We start from the raw sequence: 22,044 nt of genomic DNA on the forward strand, positions 1-22,044 counted from the left end.
TCCATTGTCTGTATGTACCATAGTTGGTTTATTTATTCTCCTGCTGAAGGACGTTCTTGGTTACTTCCAAGTTTTGGCAATTATGAATAAAGTTACTGTTGCAGGTTTTTGTGTGCACATAACTTTTCAACTCCTTTAGGTAAATATTAAGGAGCACGATGCTGGATTCTATTGTGAAGAGTATGTTTAGTTTTGTAGGAGCTATTAAATTATCTTTCAAAGTATCTGTGTCATTTTGCATTTCCCCCAGCAATGCATTGGCTCCTGCTGTTGCTCCACACCCTCACCAGCATTTGGTGGCATCTGTGTTCTGGAGTTTGGCCACTCTAACAGGTGGGTAAAGGTATCACATTTTTGTTTCACTTAGTATTTCCCTGCTATTATATGATGTGTGGCATCTTTTCATATGTTTGTTTTCCATCTGCATATCTTTTTTGGTGAAGTGTCTGTTAAAGTCTTTTGCCCTTTTTTAATTAGGTTGTTTTCTTAATGCTACTGCTTTGGAATCTGAATGAAGAATTGGATTTTGTTTCTGACTACACAGCATGTACTCTCTGGGGAAGAAAGGAGAAGAGAGTCATCTCTATATCTGTTCAGCAGAGAAAGAAGGCAATAGTTAGATGAAGGTTAAATACTGCGGTGGTAAGAAAGGTGTTTCAGCCCACATCATTTGATAAAATCAATACACGTGAGTTGGTGGCAATGTTTAAGTTAAGGTCTCCTTAGTGTGCTGAGCAAAACAAAGCAGATGTGTGAGCATGAATCCTGTTACAAAAAACTTAATTGAAATATGAAGAGTCAGTATATATGGAATAGAAGAGGCATATTACTGAGAATATAAATCCTTAAGGCAAAACCTTCCTACCTCACGTGTGATAAATCTCTTCCCGGGTCCTAGCATTATGAAGGGCATACTGTCATGTCCAATAGCACATTTATTTGCAGCACAATTCATACTTACTTCATTCTGTGATTATTTTTTAAAAAAACAGGCATGAACTAACTAAAATGTAAGTTATGTGAGGTCAGGGGGCATAATTTTTTCCCCTATTGCTGTTTTTTTTTTTTTGGTAATGAACCTGGGGACTGGTGCATTGCAGGAACTTAATAGATATTTATAGAAGAAATGAATGAAATGTGGTAGAGAGAATCTTGTTTGCCGAGGGAAGAGATGAGAGTTCTATACCCAGAACCACCACTAAGTAACTGTGCTTCCTTGGCCAGTTCACTTATTCTCTCAGTCTTGGTTTACCTGTCTACAAAATGAGGATTCCATAATTGAACACTTTCTTTTTCCAGAGAGTGTTCCCTGGAGTCCTGGGGTTTTTAGGAGGTGCCCTGGACTGCAGGATGGGGAAATCCAAGACACAGGGGCTTCTGGCTCCCCATCACCACTTTAGAAATAAAGAGCTGCTCTTCTCTGTTTCGTGTATTACAATTCTATGAAAAATTTTATTTACAATAATTCTAATGCTTAAAAGGGTTGAGATTCCATAATTTAAGTTGGAAAGTTTCTAAGACCCTTTTCAGCACTAACTTGCCTAGATTGCTCCAGAATCCTCATTTCATTCAGGTTTTTGCTTAAGTGTCACCTCTTCAGGGAGAGCCTCCTCAGCCATCATATCTCTTAGTAGAGTCTGTATATATTGCCTGGGATTGTACTCCATTTTACATGATAGGTGTTAGTGTGTAAATCCTATCTCCCCCACAGCACTGTATATTCTTTGTGAATGAGGGTCGTGTAATGTATCTCTTTCCGAATCCTAATCAGTATTTAATACAGGGCTAGAAATGCAATGACTATTGCTATTACACTTATTCACAAATATTTAGAAAGCACTTTGTAGTAGTTACTCTACATTAGACACGTGATATTCAAAGTCTTTAAATATCATTTAAGTCCTTCTTCTTTAAAATGAACAAAGGGTACTTCTCTCAAAGTCAAGGGACATCATAGTTAATGTAGTAAATGAGAATGGCAAGACAAAGATCCCTGGCAGCAGGCAGGGCTCACTCACTGGCTGGATGATTCGGCCCTGTCCCTCCCCTCCCTGTTGCCTCAGAGCCTGAACTGCACATCTCTCACGGTGCCTGACTGTTGTGTCCAGATGCTTGCCCATCCCTCTTCCCCTGCTCCTGTTTGGAAACCTCTCCCCACTCCACTCTGCCTGGTGTGTCAGGATGCAGAACCCCTGCTCCTTCCCTGGTCTAGAGCTTTCCTGATAAAACTAAGATTGAAGACAAATCTCTTCTTCTTGGATTGCAAGCCATAGGCATGTAGTCCTGGGCTGCTGGCCGTGGTCTTGGTTTCCTCAAAATGCCTGTATGTAGCAGGAGAAAATAATATGCAAAGTGAAGTGGATCAGAGATTGGCAATAGAGGGAGAGGTAACTGATGCTCTGGTTTGAGACCCTAGAGCCACTCAAGGTGTCAGAGTTGTTGGGGCTAAATGAATGAATGAATTCATGTAAGGAAAAATGTACATATGGATATATGCATTTGATCATTGTTATCTATCCCTAATTATGTCTTAACATAATATTTTTATGGCATTTTATCTTCTCCCACTGGGTTGTAAAGTTTTGAGAGCAGCCAGTAGGTTTTACTCATCTCTGTTTCATCTATGATTAGCATAGAATTTTGTTAAAGATTCTATGATCCTTGTTGAAGAGAATTTAACAGCACACTGTGGCTCCTGTGAGACACATTCAGTGTGTGACTTCACCCTCATCTTTTCAAACAAGTCTGGGATCTTTGTTAGTAGGTTTGTGTCATGTACTCCTCAGAAGTGAAGAGCATCTTTTGCCTGTGGGTTTGTTTTGTTATTTTCAGAGTGTTCCAACTTAGGCCAAGCTGCTGTGGGTTTTTTTTTTTAATGTAACAACTGTTTTTATTTTGATTTTCATGATGAAAAAATGCATTGTTTTTTGAGAGAGCTAGAGGTAGGTGATTTTTTCCAGAATCAGTAAAGCAATACTCTCAACTACTTGTATTGTGTTTGGAAAGATGAAATTGTTCCTGGTGCTAAACTGTGAGAGACCAAATTATTCCCAAATCTCACAAAGATAGTGAAATGTAAAACATCTTAAAATTACAGTGTGTGCATATGTGTTGCCTTTGGTGTATTTGCCTGTAAAAGACGGAGATAAAGAGGATTCCTGATTATTTTTTTTCCTGTAATCATGTGCAGAATTTTTAGTGTCTGTTTACTTTTATGCTAGCTTTTGAAGCTGTGTTCAAGTTAATTATTAATGAGAAAAATGCATTGCCTGTTTGACTTTCAATTGGGAGGGCAGAGTAGAGTGGAGTGAGTCAATTTATTCTGATTTTCTGCCTGCATTTAGTAAGTACATGTGGAAATGACAATGTAATGAGTAGAATTTTCAGTCTGAGGTTTCCATTTTCACAAGCCATAGCTTGAATAGGGAGAATGGGAAATGTTTGCTCAAACAGAATCAGAGAGCATATGATTTGGGTATTAGCCCTCCTAAAGTTAGAGGACTTGAATCTTTCATTCTTTTAGATTTCCAGCTATATCATTAATTCCAGACGTGAAGCAAAGTGCTGGGAGAGAGACTTCTGTGTTATTAATGGCTATGTTGCTCTGTGTGAGCATGTATGTGTTTGGAAAAGTCTGTCCCTTTAATATCTTTCCAGTCCTGTGTACCCTCTTCCAACACCCTCACACAGAAGATTTTTAAAAGATATTTTATAGTGAGACTCATATCTTTTTACACAAAAAGTTTTCTTTTCTTCCTTTCCTATCTTCGTGCCTCATTTTATTTTTCTTGACTTACTGTATTGGTTCAGATACCCAATGTTGAATTGTGGGAACCGTAACAAGGATTTTGGTCCTGTTTTTCTTTAGTGGTTGCCAAAATTTTACCATTCAGCATGAGATTCTTGACAGATATCCTTGATTGGGGAAAAAGCCTTCCATTCTATTTTTAGTTGGCTAATGGTGTTTTATGTTTTGTTTGTTTATTTGTATATCTTTAGTGTACAAGTGTTGAATTTTATTGAATGCCACTCTTTTGCATTTAATAATAGGATATGTGACTTTTTCTCTCCTTTAATAATTTAAAATGCTAGTGTCTTCATTTTAAAACATCCTTGCAATCCTGAAATAAACCTTGTTGATCATAATCATAATATCTTTTAAAATACATAACTAGATTAGATTTTCAAATATTTTATTTAGGACTTTACACTTACACTTAGAAGTGATATTGGTCTATACACTTGTGATTTCGAGCAGAGTGTAGAGAGCTTCCTCCTGCCTTGCTCAGTGATTGTCTCATTTTCTGGTATCTTCTAGCCACCCTGTCAGCTCTGAACTCTGAGGTCAGCAGGCCTCTGCTTCCAAACCCTCTTGCTGGGTGGTGTTTCTGTTCTTTTCTTGTACATAGAGGTATTCACTTTGATTTTACTTTATTTACTTGTCTGTTTTTTAAGGTGATCTATTTATAATGGGGGTATATGTGTCCTTTGCTGTCTTGGACAGATAGTCTTCTTTTGTCACAGCATCACTTCCCAGAGCCATCCAGATTTGCGACTCTGTGGAAAACCACCTGCCCAGTGCAATGTGGGTTGTTGGTGAAGGTGCTGCTTGTGCTTCTCAGAGAATGCTACATTCTGCAGCAGCTCAACAAAATCATGCATGTTTATAATCTGAGTATATAAGATATACTCAGGGTATAGCCTGAAAAGTCTTCAACAAATGACATTTTATATTTTTCATATCACGCCAGCCCTAAGGTTAGACATAGAACAGTTTTCTTAAAATGCAATTTTGTTCCAGAGATTTTGTTCCAGAACTAAGTTCAGCAGCATATGCTTTTAGGGGAAGAATTCTTTGTTATTTCTTTGGCTAGTTCTTTTAAATACCTTGGCCTTGCATTTCAACTCGTCCAAAGAGTATTTTATTAATATTGATAATTATATGATTTCAACAGTCCCTATTCATTTTTGGAAGCTATAAGAGGAAGAGTATAAGCAGGTACTCTGCCTATTCTAGAATATGCTCAGCAGAAGTTTGGCCAAGATTATGTATATAATCACCTTTATGAAAATTACATTTCCTGCAGGCATTTTGGAATACATTGCAATCTAAGTTTGTTAATTTTTGCTTAGAATGCTGAAAGTATGTTCCCAAGGAGTGACATAAAACCTTTATTTCTAGACTAATTCATAAGCTCTCTAGCCCAGATGTTAGAAGAAGCACATTGATGCAACTACCTACTACAAATCCTTTATCAAATGGATTTGGTGTCTCAACTAATAGCATCTAGAATCATTTATATATTTTTTGGCATTTGGGATATTCACAAGGTGAACAATTTTTAAGTCCAATCTGAGAACAAAATTCTCTATCATGTGTGTTTCTGGTGTCATTAGAGCTTTATCTTGTCCTTTCAGCATTAGTACAAGCCCTGGCTGGGTGGCTCAGCTGGTTAGAGCAACATCCCCAATACACCAAGATTAGCGGTTCGATCCTTGCTCAGAGCACATACGAGAAATAACCAGTGAATGAATAAATAAGTGGAACCACAAATCAATGTTTCTCTCTTGCTCTACCCTAAAAAAGAAATCAATAATGAAAAAGATTAGTATATGAATCATACATTGTGACTATATTGTTTACTAATAACTGTTTAGTAAACTGTGTTTGTTTACTTATAAAAAGCTGAGAGATTCTTCAAGAAGTTTTATACATTTATTTTCAGAGCAAATGAAATGAATCAATAATATTTTTTTTTTTGGTCCTGGCTGGTGTGGCTCAGTTGGTGGGGTATCATCGCACAAAGCAAAAGATAGCTGGTTTGACTCCTGGTCAGGGCACATGCCTGGGGTAAGGGCCTGGTCCCTGGTTGGGGCAAACATGAGAGGCAACAGATTGATGTTTCTCTCTATCTCTTTTCTCTCCCTTCCCCTCTCTCTAAAAATAAATAAAATTAAAAAAAAGAAATTGCTTAAAATTTTTTTTCTTATATTGATTCTAAAGAGAGGGGAAGAGAGGGAGGAAGAGAGAGAAAGAAACATTGACATGAGATAGAAACTTCGATCCATGACTTCTTGCACATGCCCCTTGATGGGGGATGGAACCCACAACCGAGGCACGTGCCTTGACCTGGAATCGAACCGGCGACCTTTAGGTTTGTAGGACAATGCTCAATCAGCTGGGCCACATTGGCCAGGGCTGAATCAAGAGATTCTTGAAGATTTAAAATTCTTGGTGACTTTGAGTAAGTGGATATGTAGCATTCATTGCTGAAATACCTATAAAACACATTTTAAAATAATTGTTTTTCTTTCTTCTTTTGTATTCTTATTCATTTTCCTTTCTTCCTTCCTTATATAATTTTCCTTCCCTTTTCCATTTCCCTCTCTCTTTCCTTCATTCTTCCAACAAAAGAGGTATGTATAGTGTGGTGGCCTTGTTAGGGGAAACTGCAATCTTGGTTGAATTGAATATGTAGTGCTGTGTACTTTTGGCGAAGGTTTAAAATAGCCAGACATAGCTTAATATATACATCTCTCCCAAAGAAGATAGTACTTCAACTTTTCTATATATGGTCAATCTAAAAGTTAGGCCAGGTGGTATGCTATTATTTCCTTTTTTCTGGTGGAGATGAAATACAGAAAACTATTTTAGTATTCAGTTAAGGAATAAGACTCACTTAGCCTCCAAATCCTGACAAGTTTAACTAAATGAACCTCTGTTGAGAGGACATTTCTTGACCTGTGTTATTTTGAATCAGCGGGGTTAGAAGTTATATGTAAATAAGATAGGTTAGTGAAACTTTTGCAGATTTATAAAAAGATCCAGACTCAGGAAAAGCCTTCTAAATTAAAGAACTAAGTACTTAAAAACAGAAACCTAGAATCACCTAACTTTTCCTTTGAATGCTGTGATAAAAGTTAAAAGGGACCAGTTCCCCTTCTTCCTCTTTTCTGAATGAAGGCTAGTCATCTTGTCTTAATTGAATAAAAACGGTTCAGAATGGGCATTTGTTTAAAGTAAGGAGATTCAGGGAGAAAATGTTTGAAGAAGTTGAAGGTTTGGGAAACAACTGTGTGAGTATGTATGTGCGTGTACCCTTGTGTGTGTTATATGTGTGAGAATGTGTGCACATGGGTGTGAGGGCGTGTGAATGTGTGTGTGCATGCCTGCAAATGTGTTCCTGTGGGTGTCCCATGTGTGGGTGCCTATGTGTGTAGCATTGTGCAGCTGTGTGTGCTGTGTTTGAGTGACTGTGTCCGTGTTGTGTGTGTATGTGTGTGTGAGCTGCATCTGTGTGCTGAGGACTGCAGGCGGGAGTGGCAGCCTTGGCTCAGCCAGTGGCAGAGCAGTCAGTACATAACTAATAGTGAGAAAGGAAGCTGGGGAGAGGCAAGGAAGAGAAGCAACGACCTCATTAACAAAAGCTCAGTTTTGTCCCTGTGGACCCAACCGGCAGAAGGGACTGCCAAGCTGTGGCTCTCTGCCAGGGAGGTCGGGCTCCCTGCAAACAGTTGCAGGCATCCTCATCATGACTGGCTCACAGGGAGTCCTGAGGCTGGGCAACTGGGAAGTTTTCAGAGCCGCCGCCGCAGCAGCCTCGGAGGAGACCAGCAAAGATAGTGAAGTGTGTATGTGAACTTCAGTTCTCTATTTTCTTTTTGGTGGGTTAATGGATTTTTAGTACAAAGAAAGTTAAAACTCAGCTGACCTGAAAGACTGGAATTTCAGCTCTCTTTCCTTCCCTGGGTTGTTTTTCCTCCCCCTTCCTCTCAAAGCTCTTTAAACCAGAGATTAACCAGTCAGTGACTCTGATCCCGCCAAGGGTTTCTAACTCTTGGGCTTGGAAAGAAAAACCACTACCTGTAAGTATCTGCTTTATTACTTCCTCTCATCTTAACTGTGAATGTTCTGTTAACAGAATGCCCCAGAGTTTGTGGGTGGGGTGGTAGCCTGAACTCCAAGTAATGATGCAAGAAGTACATAGAGTCTATTTGCCAAAGTTTAATTCTATGTAAACTCAGAAGGTGGTAACTTGCAGTAGTAACCTACACCAAAAATGGGATTCTCTTTCTTATGTAACAAAAATTTACAACTCTCTTTTGAATCCATTTCTAATGGCACTCACCAATGAAATAACCATTTTTAAATTTTGTGATACCCAGCCCCCCAAATCAGAATGTTTCTTCTCAGCTAAATGAAATGGCAAAGGGAAAAGATGTAAAGATCAACAAAACAGATCATACACCAGGGCATAAAGATATGGAAATTTGGAAATGATTTTTGGATAACTTTGCTTTAGTTTAGTTATGTTTGGTTATGTATTTTTTAAACCATGGTTTCTTTTTCAATGGGGATTAGAGGTAGTATTAAAGAAGCAAAGAAATCATATTGTTGTGAAATTCAGACTGATTTTTAAGCCCTTTCTGCTTATTACCCAGATTTGGTCTAGTGATTTTGTCTTTTTACTGAATATTTTTGGGTGACACTAGTTAACAAAATTATATGGTCTAGAGATTTTGATGTTGTAGTTAATAGTTTCTTTTAGTTTTCATCTGGATGCAGGAATAGTTTTTAAGGCATTTAATTTTTATTTTGTCCTTTTTACTGGTGCTCTCAGTCTTGTTGCGTGGCATGAATTACAAAGCTTTAAAGAGCATTTCCGGAGGCTGGTGGGAGTTTATGGTGTGGGAATCTTGCTGGAGAGATTAACCTCTTCAGAGCTGCTCCACAGACCAGACCCAGTGGTGCAAATGTCCTTCATGTTTCTGCTCTGGAAAACTGATACTCCCAGTCAAAGCTCGAAGAGTTGCTTCTAAGTGCCTTGTCTACACTTGATCAAAGTGTTTTTAGCAGAACTCTAGGAAAATGTTAACTACCTTTGCTCTTTCACTCAGTTAGGGACTCTTAAACCTCAGTGTGCATAGAACCACCAGCTTGCTTGGTGAAAAGGCAGGTGCCTAGGCCCTTGCACCCCAAAATTTGAGACCTGGGTTGGGGCATGGATTCTACCCAGGTGATTCTGATGCAGGTGAGATCACACTAGGATAAGCATTGCTGTACCTTGTTATTGGCAATTAAATTCTTGTCATGTACTTGGTTAATATTAAACCTCATATCCAATTAATAAACTTGAGTTTGAGCTGATGTTGAACATGAGTTATGTGCAACATGGTGTTGTATGCTTGGCTGACAAAGCAGGGCTTTTTAACTAGCTTTCCCACTACCCCCATCTTTTTTTCCTTGTTCCCCTTTCCATCTCTGCCTTTCCATTCCCATGAGTGAGAAGGACATTGGGCAAAAAGGAACCTGGACACCATACTTCCCTGCCTCCATGCATTGAGCTGTACGGTCTGATCTCCTCCACGTGACCAACTTATGCTTGTCTTAAAAACTTTAAGCCCAGGACTGTGGGCTTAAATTTATTTATCTATCTATCTATCTATCTATTTATTGAGAGAGGGGAAGGAATGGAGAAAGAGAGGGGAAAAAACCCATCAATGTGTGCTTGCCTCTGATGTGCCCCTAACTGGGGACCTGGCTTTTAACCCAGGCATGTGCCCTGACTGGGAATCAAACTGTCAACCTTTCGGTTTGCAGGCCAGCACTCAATCCACTGAGCCACACCAGCCAGAACTTAATTCTTTTTTATAAAAAGATTTCATTTATTTATATTTAGAGAGAGAGGAAGGGAGGAAGAGAGGGAGAGAAACATTGATGTGCAAGAGAAACATCCATTTGGTTGCCTCCCACACACCCCCAACTGGGGACATGGCCCTACAACACAGGCACATGCCAAAACTGGGAATTGAAGTGAGAATTTTTGGGTTTGTGGGATGACATCCAAACCAGGGAACCACACAAGCCAGGGCTATTCTTAATTCTTTAAAACAATTCTTTTAAAAAAAGATTTCATTAATTTATTTCTTAAAGGGGAAAGGGAGGAGAAAGAGAGGAGAAACATCAATGCGTGGTTGCCTCTCATGTGCCCCTTACTGGGGACCCGGCCTGTAACCCAGGTATGTGCCCTAACTGGGAATCGAACCAGCTACCTTTGGTTCACAGGCCCGTGCACAATCCACTGAGCTACACCAGCCAGGGCTTGTTCTTAATTCTTTATCAGCCTCCGGGGATGCTCTGCTCCTAGGATGGGCTAGGGTAAGTTGGGCTGAACTCAGCAAGGTTTCTTGGGGCTGTTCAGGAGCAGTCTAATTCTTAGAAACTGAGTTTATATTGAACCAGCCCACAGGGACTGGGAGAAATAGGAAGTGATTCCTCCATCATGTTGAGGACCTCATTTGACATGTGAAAGTAGGAATTCAGCCCCCACCCCATGCCCATTGACATTTTATGGCACTGTGTATTTATGGCATCGTATGGGGGTGCCTGCTATATGCCAGGCTCAGTGCTAGTTTCCAAAGTCTTCAGAGTGACCAATGTGAATAGCGTGGACAGGGTTTTTGTGCTCGTGATGTTTCAAATCTCAGCTGTTGCTAACCATTCTTGGATGAGCCACCTAATCTCTCTGAGTGTCACTTCTTCTACTGATAAAACAAAAGGGTTGAATTAAATGAGTTTTGGTGTCCTTCCAGCTCTGGTATTCTGACACTATGGATATAGCCCAGCCTTCCAACATGGTTATTGGTAAATGGGAACTTTTTTTTTTCTTTTTAATTTTATATTAAAGTATAGTTGGCATATAGTAGAGTGAGAACTTTTGAGTGTTTGCTTTGAAAACAGACCCTAAGATTTAGGCTTATTGCTTGTCTTCAAAAGTTTTCAAAAATACCTTTTAATTATTTTTCTTCTCACAAAGAACCCAGGCCACCGCTATGGTGAGTTAGACAAATGCCACCTTGACAGAGCCACTGTCATTCCTCACAAAGGGGTCCTGTAACTCCCCAGAAGGGCTGTTTCTCTGGGCCAGGTTACATAGGACGGCAGCCTCTTATCTTGTCTGAATCGGGTGTCGCTGGCCTTTGGAGAGCTAGCTGGGTGGTCTGAGCAGGGCTTGCTGGCTTCCATGCTTGCACAGCTTGCAACCTGACTCTTTCATTCAGGTGATTTAATAGCTTTTGTGCTACCAGGTGAGCTCAAACAGAGACCTTTGAAAGGCTGGGGGGAAAACAACCCCCTAACAAAATCTCACATTTTGTCTGTTCTGTAGCTTCTCTCACTGTGGAGACTGGGGCAACATTTCAAAGTGTTTTACAACTTGGCCATCGAGATAAGAAACTATGGCTGTGATCTCTGCACTTTTCTGACAGGCAGCCTCCAGATCTCTGATGATGACATGTTTAGGTGGGAAACTACTCACTGGAGGAGAGTACAGGGATCTTGCAGAGTTAGGATACGTTTGACAAATTGTTCTCTACCTCTCTTTAAGTTTAAAGGAGACGGAAAAATAGTCTTTGGTTTTATTCTTATCGCTCCCCATTTATGGGATTGCTGCTATATCAGAATATTCCTGATGTGTGTCATGCAAAGGCTGCTAAGATTGTGTATCACTCTTCACTCTTAACTTTATCCTTAAAACGATCCTATCTGGCTTCCTTAGTGACAGCACAGATAACAGCCCAGACTCACCAAACCCCAGTTCTTCCATAGGGTGCTGCACCACCCCGGGTTCCCATCTCTGCATTCTATCGTGTGTTATCAGCTGCTCAGAGCTTACAGATGCTCCCTGCGTTCTTCTTCTAAAACACAGGAGCCAGGACTTTGTCTCCTGGGGTCACATTCAATACCTGGTATTTTCATCCCAAGGCCTACATTTCTTGTTAGTACAAACATTCTTTCTTATATAAATTATAAGCCAAAACCATTGTGAAGTTAGGAGAATTTCACAAAGTATTGAAATTCCCAGGTGAAAATCCATCCAAATGCTTGAAAGTTGTTGGCTATTTCCTTTCATGGCCCAGATTTGCTTTTCCTGTAAAAGGGATTCTCCTCCTTTGAAAGACAACACAGCATTAACAAAACAGCAATAATTTGATTCTTTCTTATGTAAATATTTTCCTTTATTAGAACACAGTAGGATGATTCTATTTCATCCAATAAGCACTAATGATTGCTTTAAAACAAAAAGGTAGTATTAATAGACCACAAAAATTAAATCAGAGTAGTGCAGTAGAAAAACAAGAGTGGTTTTTGAATAAATTTCAACTTATTGAATTTCAATCCTGGGCTGCAATGTTCCATAGTTCTCTAATGTTTAGCACGCTACCTAGCCAGTTTCCTGGGGAGTAAATGAGGGTATTGATACTTACCAGGTATCAGTATGGGCTAAAAGACATTTGCAAAGTGCCTGGTGTGGTGCATGACATACGGTAAGTGCTCAATAAACATTTCTTCCTTGGGAAGGGCTAACACAACTGAGAAGTCTGGAAAGAAGTAAACATGTGGCAAACTACTCAATTTATAAATAAAAAGAAAAAAGAATGAGAAATAAAGCTCTTTTCCAGATCTCATTGACTGGGCAGGATAGATCTTCAATCCATTACTCCCCAGCCTTCACCTCTGACCCGCAGCCTCGCTCTCACTTGATTCTTCCTCACAGATTGAGTAGAGGCGTGAACAGATGCTGGGGCCCCCAGACTACCTCAGTGGTTGGTGTGGAGAGAGCAAGAGTGATGTGAAACTCATTCCGTTGTCATTTCTTCCTGATCCTTCAGAACTGGGGATTTTTACAGCCATTTCAGAAAAATATATAAGGAGATTAATTATTGTTTTTGTCACGATTTTGCTCCTGACAAAAAGAATAATTAATTGTAGCAAGGAGTCCATCCCTATAAGAAATGTTTGTTACAAATGGACTGATCAGGCCTCAGGGTATCTTGGAGGAGGCATTTCAGGAGGTGTTAACCTGTGAGAAGGATTTCAAAGAATAAGGGTGGAAGGGAAGACATTCCAGGTGGGGGCAGGCAGGAGCAGGCGCATAGAAGGGGGAAGTGTCTAGCAGGTCCTTGTGAATGTGTAACTGGAGCTCAGGGGCAAGGGTGGGGCTCTGGTCTGGGAACCAGAAGGCCTTGGGAGTAGATATGTGGTGAGAAGCAAGTTGAGGTCAAATTTTTAAGAAATGTCACATTTGTAACAGTACACCGTGACCAAGAGAGGGGCAGGAAGAGGTTGGAAAGGAAAGGGAGCTCAAACAAAACAGAAAGAGGCATTGGTGAGGTAGAAAGAGAGCCAGGAGTGTACGGAGGCACAGAAACCAGGGGAGAAGCAATGATGCACAGTGGGAGGAGGGCTTGTTGGGTGCTGCAGAGATCGGGGAGGGTTGTGGGGGGAAAGTTGTGTTTGATAATCAGTTAGTAGGTCCCTGGCAGCCTTTGAGACAGCTGTTTCAGTGGACTGGTGGCAGTCAGAATCAGGTGTCCTTTTAGGGAACACAAGAGTGGTGAAGGAGTGGGAGAGACGACTTTTCAGGGAGCTTGGACAGTTGGTTCAAGAGGAGGCCCATTATAGGAAAGGAGAAAAATACTTTATGAGTATTAGCAGTAATAGTCATAAAAGTAGTAGTAAGAACACTGATATTTATTGAATACTCACTATGTCCTAGGTGATCACCAATATTTTCCATTTGATTCTCATAACAGAACTGTGGGTTGGTGTTGTAACCCTTTTAGAAGGTGAGGAAACTGAGACTAAGAGTTCAGTTTGGCCAAGGTGACATCACCAGCAAGTGGCAGAATGAGCGCTGAGATGTACGTTAGTGTGTCCCCTGCTCCGCTATTGTCACCTCGCTGGGGCCCGTGCTGGCTTCTTTCTGGGGAGGGCGATTGGCCTGCTGAGTAACGCCTGTTTATCAAAAGGATAATAATAATACAAAATAATAATATAAAACAATTATAATACTACAAAAGAAAAAATAATAATAGAAAAGAAAAGATGGAGATCAAAAGGCACATGCACCTGAAGGGGTATTGCTACCACATATGGGATAAATATCTCAAGCTTATTAGTGAAATATAAAATAATCCCTTTAACGTGGAGCCACTGTCACTGCACACAGAGGAAACAGTTGTGATGGAATGACCCACTGTTGCCCCGTAGTCAGGGCATCAACGCTTCATTTCCAATTGGACACAATGGCCTTTTCTCTTGCATTTCCCTCCTTTATTCCCCAAACTTTCTTCTTCTTTTTTTAATACTTTCTGGGTCTTAGGAATGTCAGACTCCTGCTAACCACACATCATGGCTCAGTAACTTTGATTTCCTGACTGTGGCCTCCGCTACTAAGACCTACTAACTTTCACAATAGATCTGAATGAAATGACAAAATTTAGGGAAGTACTTGGTATCTTAAGCTCTTAGAATTCTCAGAACAATAAAAAATATTTGCTGCTATTTTTAAATCACTGATTCATGATTAAAATGTCACTTCAGTGTGGTCTATGAATAGGAGCAGAGGTTGAATGAATGGCCAGTTGACTATTTTAACTAGCTACCCAAAGAATTTAACATTGATTTTTATATCCGCTTGTTATCTTTTTTACCATGTATATTAATTTGATAGGGCTGCCATAACTAAGTAGCATGGACTGGGTGGCTTGAGCAATTCTAGAGACTGGAAGTCCAAGGTTAAGGTGCAAATAGGGCTTGTTGCTTCTGAGGCCTCTCTCCTTGACTTGTAGATGGTTGTCTTCTCTCTGTGTCTTCATGTGGTCTTCTCTCTGTATCCATCTGTGTCCTAATGTCTGTTTTTTATGTGGACATCAGTCATACTGGACTAAGGCCCACCCTAGTGACCTGATTTTAACTTAATTCCTCCTTAAAGACCCTATCTCTAAATACATTCATATTCTCTGGTCCTGGGGGTCAGGCCTGCAACATATAAATTTTGTGGAAACAAAATTCAGCCCTGACACCACACCAAGGTCTCCACCTGGTGTTAGTTAGCTGATCTTCCATGTTCTTAAGATATTACTGCAGGTCCTCAAATAATGTTGTTTTACTCAATGTTGATGAGATGCTATATGAACTTAATTCTTGTTTATATCAGCTAGCCTATGGTAAAATTGGTTTTATTGTCCTTCTCATTTCACTTAGAGTTACAGAACCTATTGGCAACATTAAGTGAGGACTTACTGTACTACAGCAAAAGGAAATAGAATAAAACCTGTAGCCACATAAACCCACATTAAAAAATTGGTTTGTAATACCCTTTGGATTTAGAGTTTGGCTTCAGGAGAGGTTGACGGGGAAACTTCCTCAGATAGGACTAGCTTTGTACTTTCCAAAAATCCCAGATGGGACCCATTCTATCTTTCTCATTGGGCCAGAAAGCTGTGTGGTGCTGCTTTGACTTCTCCAGTTAGGGGGGAGCTGGGAGCCCTGTGTACCATTTTGCATTGCAGATGCTCTGAGGCCTCACTCATTGTTGCTGAATTGCTTTATTGGGAACTGTTGGCTTTATTTACTCCCCAATAAAGAGACAGTTCCTGGTCTGTGGCTTTTTAAGTTGCTTGGATGCTCGGTCCCTTGTGCATGGAAATCACAGGCTATGGAATTCATTGGTAGAAGGACTCCTTCCATGTCCCTTCCCCCACCTTGTGTTTGCCTGAATTAAGAATGGTCATTTATGCCCATGACATGAGGGCAGTTGAATTTTTCTGTTAATTAAAAACAACAAAAGCTATTTTTACAGTAACCTTATGAAATAATTATTATGAATCCCCACTGTACAAAGGATGAAAGCAGGGCTGAAAAAGTTCAAGTAACATATTTGTATTGAAGGTTAAGATTCTTTCTAAACACTAAAATGTTCAAAAAGTGAACAGTTTAGTCAAACTGCTCTCCTTAGTTCAAACGCTTTGCTGGGGTCTGCCTGCAAAGAGATACGTGAGCTAAAGAGTTTGACATAAAAGTCATGCATTATTATCTGGCTTTTTCTTTTGTTTTTCCTTTGTTATGAATTATATTTTATTGATTATGCCATTAAGTTGTCCCAATTTTTTCCTGTTTTCTCCCCTCCACCCAGCACCCCCTACTCCCTCAGACAATTCCCCCAGCATTGCTCATGTCCAAGAGTCATGCATATAGGTTCTTTGGCTTCTCCATTTCCTACACTGTACTTTACATCTCCATGCCTGTTCTGTAACTACCAATTTGCACTTTTTAATCCTCTCATCTCTTCACTCATTCTCCCATATGCCCCTCCCATCTGGCAACCATCAAAATGCTCTTAGTATTCATGATTCTGTCTGTGTTCTTGTTTGCTTAGTTTGTTTTTTTAGATTCAGTTGTTACTAGATACATATTTATTGCCATTTTATTGTTCATGGTTTTGATCTTTTTCTTTTTCTTAAATAAGTCCCTTTAACATTTCATCTAATAATGGCTTGGTAACGATGAACTCCTTTAGTTTTTTCTTGTCTGGGAAGCTTTTTATCTTCCTTTTGATTCTAAATGATAGCTTTGCTGGGTAGAGCAACCTTGGCTGTAGGTCCCTGCTTTTCATGACTTTGAATATTTCTTGCAAATCCATTCTTGCCTGCAAAGTTTCTTTTGAGAAATAAGCTGACTGTCTTATGGGAGTTCGCCTGTAGGTAACTAACTGCTTTTCTCTTTCTGCTTTTAAGATTCTCTCTTTTTCTTTAATCTTTAGCATTTTAATTATGATTTGTCTTGGAGTGGATCTCTTCGCATCCACCTTTTTGGGGACTGTCAGTGCCTGGACTATTTCTTTCACCAAATTCTTTCATTATTTTTTTAAATAAATTTCCAATTTCTTGTTCTTTCTCTTCTTCTTCTGGCACCCCTATGATGTGAATGTTGGAATGCTTGAAGTTGTCTCAGAGGCTGCTTACGCTATCCTCATTTTTTTTGGATTCTTTTTTCTTCTTTTTGTTCTGATTGGTTGTTTTTCACTTCCTTATGTTCCAAACACTGATTTGATTCTCGGCTTTATTCACTCTATTGTTCCTTCCCAGCAAATTGTTCTTTATTTTAATTAGTGTATCCTTCATTTCTGACTGGATCTTTTTTATGCTGTTGAAATTTTAACTTCTGCTAAGTTCCCTGAACATCCTTATAACCAGTGTTTTGAGCTCTGCATCTGATAGATTGTTTATCTCCATTTTGTTTAGTTCTTTTTCTGGAGTTTTGATCTGTTCTTTCATTTGTGCCATGCTTATTTGTCTTCTCATTTTGGCAGCTTCCCTGTGTTTGTTTCTGTGTATTAGGTAGAACTGTTATGACTCCCTGTCTTGGTGGTGTGGCCTAATATAGTAGGTGTCCTGTAGGGTCAAGTAGCACAACCTCTCCTATCACCCAAGCTCGCTACTCAAGGTGCACCCTCCATGTGGGCTGAGTACACCCACCTCTTACAGTTGAGCCTTCATTACTGCTGGCAGGTTAATGGGAGGGATTTACCCAGGCTAGTCAATCTCAAGGGTTGGCTGTGACCACTGATCACCAATCTCCACCCTCCATGGAGAATCAGCAGTGTTGGAGTAAGGTGGTCCAACGTGGTCTGTAGCTGTGTACTGGGTGTGCAGGCTCTGAGATTTCCCAGGCAGTGCAGGACAAGGTCAGCCCCTACATCTGTTTGCTCAGGGCCACCCTGCCTGAGCTATAAAGCAACCTGATATGGCTGGTACTTGTGCTGGGCTTGGAGGTTCCCAGACAAAACCCAGCTGTGAATCTAGGCTGGCTGCTGTTAGTGCTGGGCCTGGGGCCACTTAGCAAGAGGTATGGGGGCTGGGGACTCAGTGAGGCTAGATGTTGCTTGTTTGAGAGGATTTAGGAAGTTGTGAAGCATGAGCCAAGACCAGCCATTCACATGGAAAAGGAACTTGCATGGACCTATATATTGGGTGGGAAGGAACCTGAGGGGATCTCCAGGGCAGGGCAAACAGTGTTATCCAGGTTGATGGAGTCTCAGATATGGCACCAGTTTGCTGGCTCTTGGCTCTGTTGGGGGAGAGTTCAAAAAAGGGCAATGGTCTGTGCCCACCTTTCAGTCTTGGAGAAAACTGTCCCCCAGCTTTTGCTTTGATACCAGACACGTCAGTTCTTCCCTGTATGCCACTGGTACCTTTCAGGCTGCTACACTGGTTTTGGAGCTCAGAGAGAGTGAGCCTGAGTAAGTACATGTGTTGGTTCTTTAAGGGGAACTACTTGGGACTCCAGAAGTTTTTTCTACCAGCTCAATCCCCACTGGTTTTTGCAGCCAGAATTTATGAGGACTTACATTCCTGGCACTGGAACTCTGGGCTGGGGCCTTGGTATGGGGCTGGGATCCTGTATTTCCAAGATATCCCTCCCAGGTTTTTATCCACCATACATGGGTGCAGGACCAGTTTGTTTCATACCTCTGCTCCTCCTACTGGTCTGGATGGACGTAGTTCCTTTAATTCCATAGTTGTCAGACTACCATTCAACTTAATTTCTGATGGTTCTGAGTGATGGCTGTTCTATATTTCAGTTGTAATTTTGATGTGGTTGTGCAAGGAGGGGAGCCGTGTTTACCTATGCTACCAGCTTGACCAGAAGTCTGGCTTTTTCTTTTTCTTCACAAGAAGCGATTGACTACTTTTTTGTTCCAAAGATTAATCTTTGTTCTTTATTATGGAGTAGAAAAAGCCAATTTTTTATCCCAAGCAGTAGGCTGGCTATAGCAAGATGGGTTCCAATGGAAAAGATGGAAGTTTATGACCATGTCAAGAAGTGTTGTAAGAGGCATAAGATAATGGCTATTGTTTCACTGAAGAATTGACAAGAAATACAGTCAAACCTTGGTTCTCAAATGTCTTGGTTATTGAATAATTCTGTTCTTGACGAAGTATGGACAAAATATCCCAGCTGCCTAACAAACCTTCAGGTATCGATTCTCTACTATAACAATTTTCTGGAATGAATTAAGTTTGAGAACTGAGGTTCCGCTGTGATTGGGTACCTTAAGAATAAAAAAGGGAATTAGACTTTGGTGTAATGCGACAGATTTTTATTTTATAGACCAGAAGGTTTGAATATTTCTGTTTTGCAGCAGGTGATTAATCAGATGGCCTACAATTTCCTTTCTGAGCAATAATGGTTTTGCAAGTAATGACTTTAAAGAAATCTATTACTTCTGCCTAAACTTAAATGACTCTATCACAAATGAAATATCATACTATGAAAAAAAAGCATGGAAAAATATTACCTTTATGAGTAATACAATTTATTGCTGTAATATATATGTTATAACATTATTTTAAAAGACTCATAGCAAAGGAAAAGTTAGAATGCATTGGAAACTAGGGGCTTTACTAGTTTTACTAGTCAAAATTTTACTAGGTAAATTCATGGGAGTTTTTTTAATTTTAGGCATTGTTCCTTTCTCATGATTTACCTAAGTAGGTGGTCATTGCCTTTTATGTACATCTCACATGTGTGACTGACTTCCTAGGAATGGCTCTCCCAACTAGGCTGTCAGAAAAGCTTCTTTTCCTCTCTGGGGCCAAGCTATCTCCCTCTCCTCTTCCACATCCCTTCCCTAGTCACCTTCAAATTGAATCTTTCAGCTTTTTCCTGGTGCTGGCTTCATAGGCCAGCCCTCTTCCCTGATGGTTTTGAGACATGTCAAAGAGCCTACCTTTAGTTTTTGGTCACTAAAGCTCCTTTTGCCTCCTCTTATACTTACAGGAGAAGAAAGTCAAGTGCAGTTGTTTATAGCAGTGATTCTATGCTGGTTGCTTGTCAGGATCAGTTCAGATACCTGGGCCCCACAAAATCCTGGAGTGGTGGTGATGGAGTGATGGTGATGTGAAGTCAGAAATGGGACCTGCTAGTTCAGGGGTGACATAGAGGCAACTCATTCACCATGATAGGTTTTCCCTTGTCATCAGTAACAAGGACCACCACTAGCCCTCCCAAGGGCTGCTTGCTTCTTTCTGGGCCAGTGGAGTAGGGCGAAGCCACGAGAGTGAGGTCTCTTGCAGCCAGCACTCCTCAGGCTGTGGGAGACACTGGGGCTGACCACCACAAAGCATTGCTCCAGGGGCACTGTTCACTCTGTGGCTGTAAAGAGAGCAGCCTGCCACCCCCGTAGCATGTTATAACACCAATGGGGCCCTGGAACTTGGTGTGCTGAACTCAGTGACACCAAAGGAAGGAGTTTCAGCACTTTTGGCCAATGCTTTAAAGGACAGATGTGTTAGTGTGGTTTCCCACAGAAATGTCCTCCACCAAGGGGAGTTTGTGCAGTGCCCGTGGACATCAGAGTTTGAACTGCTTTTGTCAGCTAGTCTGGACACTGCACCTGTGGTAAATATGTTCTGCTAGACAAACAGTTTGCAAACCAACTTTTAAAAAATAGATTATTTTTGTCTTGGAGACTCTAAAAAAGTTTTTTGCCAAGGCTGCTTGTGTGCTACATATTTTTCTCTGTTTTAAAACATTTCTCTGACTTATGGGTGTTTGCAGTTGTTGTATGTCATTCTTGTGCATTACTGCATTCTCCCACACAGATTTGTTCAACCGTGAGTCATCCAGCCAGACAGACATTCAAATAGGTTATTTGCAGCCTATGATGTTCATGGAGATTTTGTTTTGGAGCCAGGAGAATCCTCCCACCCTCCCACTCTCCGTAGCCCTCCCCCATTTCTGCCAAAGTAAGCAGATCAAGTTTCACTCCTCTTAATGCAATTAAGGTCAGTAGGCCACTAAGGCTCCAGGGTCCCATGTGTGTGCAGAACTCACACTGGTGTGGGGAGCTTGGGTGCATTTTCACATGTGGGGCCTCACATGGGAGAGTGTCCTGTGGGCCACTTGGTGGCAGGAGACCTGATGGCACTTGGGTAGCTTGGGATATGCAGATGGACTGAGCTATGGATCCTGGCTAAAACCCTGCTCAGTCCCCAAACACCGGGAAATGGGATGAGCAAGCACTCACTGAGGTTTGCCTTGCTTCGTTTTATTGCTGCTGGGCCCTACTGTTCTGTAGAAAATTTTCCAGCTCCAGCTGAGGATTACTGGAGGGTCAGTTCAACCTGAATCATTGTCAAAGGATGGCTCAGTCAGTAACATTTTAAAAACTAGTTTTTAAAAGTTAATTTTAAAAGTTAGTTTTTGAGCAGATGTAGGTTTATAGAACAATTGATCAGAGAGTACAGAGTTCTTACAACCCTGCCTCTCTCCACTTATCCCAGTTGCTAACATCTCATATTAGTGTGGTATATTTGTTACAATTGATGAGCCAATTATAATGATCTAAATGACAGTTTACATTAGGGTTCACTCTTGGTGTTGTACAAATGTTTAATGGCATGTATCTACCACTACAGGGGTAACTTTTTCTATAGGTTATAGAAAAAACTTCCTTTGATTGGCCTGGGGTTGAAAGGGGGAGGATGGGGACTGGCTTGGTTTGAGCCTTGTGTGTGTTTGCGAACTAGGGCCTTGGGTTGAGCCATGTAGTACATTTACATATATTATCCCATTTAACTATTTTAGCAACACTGACGGGTATCAGTTATTGGATAGATGGGGATACAGAGCCTAGGAAGAATAAGGACCTTGTTCAAGGAGATGGTGGAACCTGGGGAGGCGCACGTATCGGATGGATCTGATTCACGGTCTGGCCCGGGCTTAGCGCTGCTGCATTTCCTTCTGTTTCAGCTCCAGTCCTGCATCAGATCATGAAGTCTTTTCTCCCTCTTTTCCTCCTTTTTTTTTGTTGCTACTATTGTATCAGAACATTATTGATAAAATTATTTGTAAAAACCAAATATTTGTAGGAAAAAAATGAGGCGTAGATCATGGCTAAACATCAAAATTGTGCTGAGGTCTTCAAAGGGGAAGAGAGTCAAGACTCTCATTAGAGTTCTTTCTGGTTTAATTCTTTATTGTTTTTAAGAATTGTAATTTTTAAATTTTACTGCCTCTCAGTATATGATACTGTGATTTACTTTTCACACTCTGCTGGCCTTAATGAATTAAACAGCAGGCACAAGCAGTTCTTTCATCTTGAGCAAATCACTTCACCTCCTGTTAGGGACCTTACTTCCTTGTCCTCCTGACCTGGAATGTGAGCGTGGAGTTTCAGGAACCAAGGATTTTGA

The 22,044-nt window shown here is 40.6% G+C and overlaps 1 protein-coding gene across 9 annotated transcripts in view; it reads left to right on the plus strand.

The window, feature by feature from the left end:
* Window positions 1–3,312: 3,312 nt before the first annotated feature.
* FREM1 (FRAS1 related extracellular matrix 1) overlaps window positions 3,313–22,044 on the plus strand; it is a 165,033-nt gene continuing 146,301 nt past the window's right edge. For 3 of the 9 annotated variants that reach the window (XM_036021579.1, XM_036021578.1, XM_036021580.1), the window contains exon 1: window positions 7,340–7,628. The gene's annotated coding sequence lies outside the window, so the exon portion shown is untranslated. The other 6 variants (XM_036021573.1, XM_036021576.1, XM_036021575.1 and 3 more) reach the window with 5 other exon arrangements.

Source organism: Phyllostomus discolor, chromosome 3 (genome assembly GCF_004126475.2).
Source record: "Phyllostomus discolor isolate MPI-MPIP mPhyDis1 chromosome 3, mPhyDis1.pri.v3, whole genome shotgun sequence".
Classification (NCBI taxonomy): domain Eukaryota; kingdom Metazoa; phylum Chordata; class Mammalia; order Chiroptera; family Phyllostomidae; genus Phyllostomus; species Phyllostomus discolor.